The sequence below is a fragment of the Brassica oleracea genome, chromosome C6 (genome assembly GCF_000695525.1).
Source record: "Brassica oleracea var. oleracea cultivar TO1000 chromosome C6, BOL, whole genome shotgun sequence".
Taxonomy (NCBI): Eukaryota; Viridiplantae; Streptophyta; class Magnoliopsida; order Brassicales; family Brassicaceae; genus Brassica; species Brassica oleracea.
Genome location: NC_027753.1, coordinates 27,521,341 through 27,530,637, shown reverse-complemented (window position 1 = coordinate 27,530,637; position 9,297 = coordinate 27,521,341). Strand labels below are relative to the sequence as shown.

General features: G+C 31.5%; 1 pseudogene; it reads right to left on the bottom strand.

Annotated features, from left to right (window-relative positions):
• Nucleotides 1-2,111: 2,111 nt before the first annotated feature.
• Nucleotides 2,112-8,415, bottom strand: LOC106297885 (annotated as a pseudogene).
• Between the last annotated feature and the right edge of the window lie 882 nt (nt 8,416-9,297).

The window sequence follows — 9,297 nt, the reverse complement described above, 5'->3', positions numbered from 1 at the left end:
CTAAACCCTTGGAAAAATACTAAACATTTGGATAAATTCTAAATTATAAATCTTAAGCACTAAACTCTAAATCTTAAAAATAAATATATTTTTTAAATAATCTTTTTTTAGAACTATTGTTATTTTTATTTATTTAATTTTTTATTTTTTATTTTAAAAGCATATTATAATTTGACAAGTTATTTTGTTTCCTTAATTAAAAGATAGTAGATCTAAAATGACAATTTTTTATTGGTTGGTGAAGGTTCACCGTAGGGGGTGAACCCAAGAAAAAGTCCTCCACAAATGATCTGTATTTTTGATGGATTAAAAAGAATCAAACACTATATATTAAAAAAAAAACCTTCTTGTTGTTTTTCCACATTGCATATTAACTATAAAATTGGTCGCGCACTACACTACTACAAGAAAACATATTACATTTTGACCACTTTTCTGACCAACAAAAATGACAAAAAAATAATTATCACCTAATTTTGACCATTTCGTGATGAATAAAAAAATGGTTAGAATTTTTTAACTAAAACATATAGTCAGAAAATGGTTTTGAAATACCTTTGTACAACCTAACTAAAACATCGATGGGGACAAACTGAACGGTTTTGAAAGTGAATTTAGTCGCTAGCAACATTTTTTTTTTTGAAATTTTTTTAAATTTTATTTACTACAAAAAACCTTTTTACAACCTAATGCTACTTTGTGCAAAAAGAAAAAACCCCTATAGAAATTTTTGAGAAGGAAATGAATGATTATCTATTCCCAAATCATATTTCCATGGCCTTCTCATATTTGTTTCCAGCTTCTTTCTCAAGAAAGAGATTCTATTAACCAACTTATCCAAAAAGATGAGAAGTCGAGCAGCATGTTATGAAGCTTCTCCAACTCTGCGTTTGTTCCTCTCAAACCATATTGCATAGACTGCTGCTTGGAAGCAATAGTGCAGGAGGAAGGTTGATAGATGGTCTCACAGACCTATCGCCAGTCGCTGTAACATAATAGCCCAATAATCAGAAGTACCCGTGCCATCCAAACCCCTGATCGTGCCTCTCCAAACTTACGCAGAGAAGGAACACTCAAAAAATAAGTGATCTCTTGTTTCAGTGACAACATTTCATAGTCAGCAAGTGGAAATTGCTTGAGGGTTCCACCTGAGCAACCTATCTCTAGTCGATAACCTGTTATGAGCTGCTATCCAACTGAGAAGTGAGTACTTAAGGGTAGCCTCTTTGAACCAGATCTCCTTGAACCATGGAACACGAGGAGCATGCAGTCTTAGTAGGCTCCAAGTTTGAGAAGTCATAAAACCCGGTCTGAATTCACTATTTTCACGCATCCAGAGATGTGAGTACCATGAAGATCTTCGGCTTTCAAAACCTAGATGAGTCCATGTAGACAAGTTCTTTTTGTGAATTTCTCCATTTCTCTTTCTTTCTTAATTTTCAATATTTTTAATTTTGAGACATTCCTAATTGAGAGACCATTGCCAATGGTGCTTTAAGAGTAAAAAAACTCAATAGTTAAGTTTGAAACAGTGGAAACTGTAGAGAAAAGACAAAAGGCTTGTGACATAACATATCTCATAAATAGCATCTACGGCTTGGCTAATCAGTAATCAAGAACCGGTTAATAAGCATTAACATTCCGCTGAGATCTAATTAAACCGAAGACTTGTGCGTGTATACAAAAGTGAACCTGCTCTGTTCATTCTGGTGCATTGATGTCAGAATGTTGCAAACACAGGGAGTCTTTAACTTCTGTTTTTTTTTTTGCTTGGTCTTTTCTTTTGTATCTGCTCTTGGTAACATATGTGGTAGACCAGTCAGTTTAGATGTCAACGAGATAACCGGTGACTTGTACATACTACATAGCCGATGCATTTTTGAGGTTGTATACTTGTATGTGGTTTCAAGCCGCTGTGGCCTAGCCAAGAGCCTAGCTAGTCATAGCGCATGTGGTATTCCTTTTCGATTCCATGACCGTTTGGATGTCGATCCCATGATTGGTTTGGTTTATTTCACATCTTTCAGCACAAGATTTGGCTCCAGGTCGGCAATATGTTATGAGTTGATTTCGTAACAGTTCGGTTTTGTTGGTTCAATATGTTAAACGGGTCAAACAAAATTTATTGTAACATAAGCTGCAGCAGAACTCCAGTAAAATGATACCATGTCGATTTGGCTCTCATCGACCTTCACTTCATTATCTGGTACTTGGAAGTTACTGTTGTGGCAGCTTCTGTTGATTTGTTTTCCACAGAGAAGAGGATTACCTAAAAAGCTTTGTGAATCAAAAGTGTTAAACTGTCTTCCCTGTGGAATGACTCCTGATAAATTGTTGAAGGACACATTGAAGACCGCAAGGCTGCTCAGATCTGTTAGTTGTGGTGGAATATGACCATGTAACATGTTGAAGGAAAGATCAAGGCTTTCTACGTTCTTGAGACCTGAAAAGGTTTCTGGTATAGCTCCTGATAACTTGTTGTGAGAGAGATTGAGACCTTGTAGTTCCAGAAGAACTCCAAGCTCGGCTGGGATGTCACCACTCAGCTCATTTTCTGAGAGATCCATTCCAAACAATAAGTTGAGATTTCCACCCCAATAGGCATCATATCGGTGTTTTATTGTAAATTCAATTTTAATCTGAGGACTAATCAGGTAGTCTTCCAACCAAGACGGATCAAGCTGAATAACAGATTTGAAATCATTGTACAGATAGAAAAAACGATTGGTTATGGAAATGAATGAATAATCTTCTTGCAAACCAAATGATGTATTTCTGAAGCATGAAGGTATGGATCCACTCAGGCTGTTGTTGGCAAGATCCAGAAGGTGGATGTTGCTTAGGTCACACAACTGACGAGGAATATGGCCTGTTAAATTATTCCCCCGAAGAAGAAGAACACTGATGTTTTGAGTGTTGGTGAACTCAGGAATGTTCCCAGACAATCTGTTATTTCTCAGATCAAGTACAGAGACATTCTGCAATGTGCCTGGAATTTCTCCTGATAAATGGTTGTCTTGACGTGCGGAGGAATATCCCCAGATAAATTGTTTGCAGAGAGATCCAGCAACTGAAGAGCAGATAAGTTGAACAAAGAAATAGGTATCTCACCTTCCAACGAGTTATTTGAAACCTGTAGTGCCCTTAAGTGAAGTTCGCCAATCCAGCTCGGAATAACACCTGTGAGACCGTTACTTGAAATGTCAAGCAATTCCAAAGATTCAAAACTCCGGAAACCTTGTCCATTCTTTACTGTAAATTGATTGTTATCCATAGACAACTCCACTATACGAGTTAAGTTGACTGATTCCGAAAACACCTCTCCACTTAGTTTGTTATGTGACAGCCTCAAAATTTCTAGGGAATAGCAACCCATAAGAAAACTTCTTGGTAGCACCCCGTGGAATCTGTTGTTTGATATATCCAGATATACAATACTTTTCATGTTGCCAATAGAAGATGGCAGATACACATCCAGGTAAAGAAGACCATGAGCAGATTTCGGTAGTTGAAAGCTTGTAAAGAGGTTATTCTGTAGAAGCAAAGCTTCAAGCTTCTTATTGTTTGCCAAAAGCCAAGGAGGAAAAATTCCAGAAATTTTATTGCCAGAAAGATCAATGACAATCAAATCCTTCTGGTATAGGAGAAAATGAGGAACCTTTACCAAGTTGCAAGATGATAGTATAATAACACTCATTTGAATTTTTGGCTTCCAATAACTTTCAGACTCTACTTGAAATGATAGAGATTTTGAACCAAGTTTTAACACCATTAGCTCTGAGAGGTTTGCAAGCGAACCAATTGAGAAGGAGCCTTCAAAGTTGTTTTCAACCAACGATAAGTACTTAAGGGATTCAAGTTTACCAAGAGCAGATGGCACATTCCCAGTCAATTGGTTGTATGAGAGATCAAGAACTTGAAGTCTTGTCAACCTAGTTAAGCATAAGGGAAACTGACCTACTAGTTTGTTTCCACTGAGATCAAAATCTTGCATATTCTTCATTTGGCAGATCCCTACAGTAATCAAATGCAACTTTTTCATACAGATGACTTAACGTTAATTCACCACCAGTTTTAATGGAGTAGCTAAGGATATGGTTAGTCTTGCCTTGCGATTCTAGTGAGCCAGAAAATTCATTATCACTTAAATCCAGAGCTTCCAGTTTCCTTAGGACAGATAACTCTGCCAAATGACAAGCCAGCATAAGAGTAAGCATCGTTACATACGAACATGATGATCTCAAAAATGATACAAACCACAAAAAAAATGTTACATGGACAGTAGTTTTGAGCTACCTTGTATTGGTATGGAGCCATTCAAATTGGTTTGACTCAGGTCCAACAGTTGCAAGTTTATCAAATCTTTAAGTTCTGAAAGGGAGTCCAACATGAATAAAAATGTTACAAACTAGATGTAAAACATATAACGTTAGACCAATAATGATAAAACTGAATCGATTGACAAAAATATATATCACCAAGAAATAGGCAACATAGAAATGGAAAACCACACCTTCAGCTGGAAAAGGGCCATCCATGCGGTTGAACCCAAGAAACAGAGTCTTGAGTGATGTAGCAGCACTAAGAAAGGGAAATATGCTGCTGTTGAATTCATTATAAGAGAGATCCAATATTTCCAGGTTTCTTAATCTCCCTAGGCTCTTATAACCTGTAAACGAGAACCTTTTATTTTGGATAAATACAAACGACAATCTTGCTAAACATTAAGCAAACATGCCTTGCGATCCTATTGGTGCAGAAAATTGGTTACCACCTAGATACAGAGATTTCAGCATCCTCAGGACAGATAACTCTGCCACAGGACAAAACCAACACAAATGTAAGCACCTTTATCTATGACAACATGATTTCAAAGATTACACGAACCAATGGCATATGCAGCCATTATCTTATGCATTACTTTTAAAAACTAACTAGGTTAAATCCCGCCTTGCACATAAATTATTTTATGTATTATTTTATGTATTATATATATTTTTTACATATTATGATATAATAAAATATATATCAAATAATTAAAAAAATCATTAACTATTACATATATAATTAAATTAGTGTGAACATATAAATATATTTTATTAATCAAAGCATTTTTTTTTATTTGATATGGCATGTAATTAAGTTTAAATGATATTAACGTATACATAGTATATTTTAAATATTAATATATACTAAAAGATGCTTTCTACTCATCTTGTTTTTTTATCAATTGTATCTTTTTCGAAAAATTTTAAATTACTGATAACAAAATTTTCGTTGTGGAATTAACAGTTGTAGTAATTTTTTATTTTTTAAAAATTAAGTTGTCAATATTTGTTCCAAGCTTTTATCAAAAGAAAATTTTCAAAGTAAAATTTTGAAATTAAAATATTTATGTATTTTTATATAGTATATAGTCTAATTTAAAATGATATATATATATATATATATATATATATGTGTGTGTGTGTGTGTGTGTGTGTGTGTGTGTGTTTTAATCTTAGTACTTATTATATGGAATTTCTACATATATGATTTTATAATCATTTGTATCTTGACATAACAAAAATTTTAAACCATGATTTAAAAATTTAAATGTGAGATTTTTAAAAGTTTAGTAATTTATAATCTTTTTTTTTAATTCAAAATATAGAATATACATAATAATCTAAATTTTTATTATGTGATTAATTTGGTTGTTTAATTTATTTTAATTGGTTAAAATTAAACAAATATGATAGAAGATACACTAATTTTATCAAATCTTTATTATTCAAAATCATTAATTATCATATATACTTTAGCCACATTAGGAAATTCCACAATTTAATTTAACAAATAATGAAAAACATTAATAATAAATTTATGGCTGATTTAATAAAAAAATATATTATATATATAGATGGACCAATCTATTTCTATAAATATTCTAAAAATCATCCTAGTGATAACACATGTCTACAAAAAATGTTGTAATGTTTCTCAATTAATATATAAGTGATTTATATATCTTAAATTAATTATCTTCAACAGTACTTAAAACTTAATGCAACTTAAAAATCTTAAATTATTTGATATTTGGCACTAGTGATATAAGAAACTTGTGTCTTTTGTTTTATTATTTTACTTCATGTTTTCACTAACACTGCATTATCTTACCCTAATAAGTAGAAGGAATTATAAAAGTTAATTAAATCGTTGTTAAGTCTTATTAATAATTGAAAAGTATTATCATATTTATAAAATCTTTATAAATCAGTTATAAGATTGATAAAATAATTCATAAGTTATAAATTAGTTTTAATGACTTACTGAAAATTAACTTTTGTATGCATGTATATTTTATAAAAAACATTTGTTTTAAATTATAGATAATTAAATTAAAATTTTTATTTTATGAAAATCATATAAATCATTTATATAATTTCTATAATTTTATTATATTTTAAATCACTAAAATTAAAATATAAATTTATTTTAATTTCTTATATTGTTCAAATTTATTTCATTATAATAAAATTAACTATGTGTCATTCAGCCCATCTTATACTTAATATATATTTACATTTTTGTGTGATAATCTGTATAAGCTGTAATTGTAAAATATAACATATAGTTCAGTGTACCATAATATAACTAAATTTAGTATTTTATTTTTATCAAATTCAACTATATTAAATTACCGTTTAATATTCTAACTTAAATATTTATATTAAAGTATAAATTATTTATTAGTTAAAATATCTTACTTTAATATTTTGTTTCAATAATTTAAAGTATGCTGTAAAATTCATAAGATTTGTTATTCTGTATATGTAATTATATAATTTTACAGTTAATAAAACTTATAATAAATAGATTAATTATTAATATGAATTATTTGTACGTAAATATTCTCGCATGATATTTCTTATTCTATAAACCAAAAATGAATTAATATTCATTTTTAATAATATTGCTAATATTAATTAAGAGTTTTTATAAATATTTAAAGATAAATATATGTTTCATTTTAAATAAACATACATTAAAATATATTATCAAAAAATGTAACTTTTGAGTACATTTCACTGCTTCTATTAAATAAATGTAACTGTCCAACTATGATCTTTAGTACATTTTTACTGTTTCTATTTTTATAGTATAGTTAGATTAGAGTTTTAAAAAATGCATAAGTGATAATAAATGTTTTAAATTATTTAATGACTTTTAATGGTAAAATGTCTAAACATTTTTGAATCGGAAAAATACCATTCAATTAAGTTTTCAACATTATTAACTTTCAATTTTAATTCAGTTAACATTTGTAATTCTCCATCATGACGAAAGGTTCGAGATGTTAACAAAATTAAAGTTGAAGGTTCTTTGTTGGAATTTTTAGCTGAGCGATTGTTTTACGATCTATTTTTAATTGAAAGGTTTTATTATTAAAAATCCTTATATCAACTAAAATCTCTTAGTTACCTTGTACTGGTATGGAGCCAGTAAATCCGTTTCCACTTAGGACCAGTATTTCCAAGTTTGTCAAATCTCTAAGTTCTGAAAAGAAATACAACAAAAAGACTCTAATCATAATTATTGAATCAAACTAACAACAGAGACACCATCAATAGTAAGGTCATCCGAGTGTATCCACTTAGTTACAAGTGAAAAGAAAACATACCCTCAGCAGGAAGAGGTACATTGAAGTTGTTATCCCGCATAAAAAGAGTTCTGAGTGATGTAGCAAACTTAAGAAAGGGAAAGATGCTATTGTTGAAGCTATTACAAGAGAGATCCAGAATCTCCAGGTTTCTTAATCTCCCTAGGCTCTTAAAACCTGCAAACGATAATCTTGGTAAGCATATACATGTCTCAATCATTTATTATAATTTTCATGCGAAAGGGAATACATTACAATACACAACATGGCACACAGTCATGAGCAAGTCAATGCAGAATCAGAGAGAATCCAAGCACCGTAATATCAAATAGGTAGTCCATATAAATACCTTCAACATCATCAAACAAGCCATTGAATTGGTAGTAGGTTCCACTGATAGGCAATTGGTAGTAGGTTCCACTGATAGGCCATGGATAGTTGGATAAGTTCAGATTACGAACATCTTCGAAGGGATGCAGCAAAGAAAGATTTAGACGAGAACTCTCTCTGAGGTATAATGCACCAAAGGCAATCTCGGTCACCCGTTTGCTGGTACGATTGCACTTAACTCCCTCCCAACAGCAGCAATCACTCTCTGTGTCGTAAATCCAGGTAGGCAGAACATAGTCGGAATACTCTTCTTCAGTGATTGATATTATGTATTTCTTGAGCTCCAACAAAGCCTTCCTTTCTTTGTCAATACAGCTTTTGTATCCATGTAGCTGCCCCAACAACAATACCACCCATATCAACAAGAAAAACTTCCCCTCCATTTTCCTTTATGATTTGTGAGTTTAATGCAAATGCCTCCACCGTTATATATTCTGTACATTTAGAAAATTCCAAGTCGCTGCTAAAGAAAACAAAAGTCACATGACGTACGTTAAGGGAGTGTTCGCTATAGTTTACTCATAAACGTATGATAAAAACATCCAAGGTCTATTTGTAGACAAGGTTCATAATCAAGGTGTGTTATATGTCTCGCCTAAGACCCATTTACCACAAAGTACGTTAACAAAGACTTTGGTTGAAATATCCCCCAACAACTTGGTTAAAAGCTAAGTAAATCAAAGAAAAAAGCAGAATTCAGTGAAAATATATATTTCTATAGTAACCTTAACATTCTGCTGAAGGTGCGGAGAAAACAAAAGAGTAGCAGATGAGAAATTGAGGAAAATTAAATGATTACTATCGTTTACTCTGAATTCTGTAGTAAGACAAGTCAAGGTCTTTGTATCATACAATTTCATAAATTATATTTTGTAATTACTGATGTTAGGAGTTTTCAAGGCTCCTAAGACAAATGTTGTAGTATAGTGATTGTCGAACCAGTTCTGAGGGATATCAAAGCACTGAGAATGCAAGTACTCACTTAATCTAAGTGCAACCAATGATTTAAATGGGTTTTAAGCTATGACTAAAACTAGAAAACAATAACAGAATGATACTTTCTTGACTAATGGAAAAGAGAACTCATGGGCATAGGGATTAGACCTTGGGTGATCAAGTATCGAACTAAGGATGACAAATGATCAATCAAACTATCAACCTTAAGCCTAGACACAATTCTAAGCAAACTCTATGTCTAGATGAATGCTCATTTGCTAACATATCTCAAACATCAAATGTCTTTGGTTGAATAATATGAAAGCAAT